General features: G+C 61.5%; 1 protein-coding gene across 1 annotated transcript in view; it reads left to right on the top strand.

Moving 5' to 3' along the window:
* SOX6 (SRY-box 6) overlaps positions 1–488 on the top strand; it is a 489,331-nt gene that overhangs the window by 5,000 nt on the left and 483,843 nt on the right. The window lies entirely within an intron of this gene.

Raw genomic sequence — 488 nt, 5'->3', positions numbered from 1 at the left:
CCCCCCCATAGCCCCTTCCCAGCGCAGCCCCACCCTACTGGGAAGAGCTTGGTGCAGCCCCAGCCCAGCCCACCCCAAGCAGATCTGGGGCCACATGCCCCTTCCACCCTCCTGGACAAACAGTGGGAGCAGCAGCAAGAGCCGCTGCACAAGGCACCAGACAAGTGACTCCCCCCCTGCCTGCACCCCCCCTAGATAAGCTGTGGCTCTGTGCTGTGCCCACCTCACCCCAACTGGGCATCACTTTCCCCAGCCTTTGCCCCAGCCCCACACTCTCCCTCACTGTGGGGAGCCTTGATCTGCCCTCCCATGCCCTTCCCTCCCCCCTCCTCTTCCACCACTCCAGACTTACCAGCTGGAGGGAGCTCTCCATGGTGCCGGGCTGGGTATCTGAAATCAGATCGGTATCGGCTGATATGTATTGGTTGCAAAAATCTCTATTGGGGGGTGTGTGTGTGCGTGCACGCACACACACACACACACACACA

The sequence above is a fragment of the Gavialis gangeticus genome, unplaced genomic scaffold, assembly GCF_001723915.1.
Source record: "Gavialis gangeticus isolate Ggan-Ray unplaced genomic scaffold, GavGan_comp1, whole genome shotgun sequence".
NCBI classification, from domain to species: domain Eukaryota; kingdom Metazoa; phylum Chordata; order Crocodylia; family Gavialidae; genus Gavialis; species Gavialis gangeticus.
This window is presented reverse-complemented; position numbering and strand designations above follow the sequence as displayed.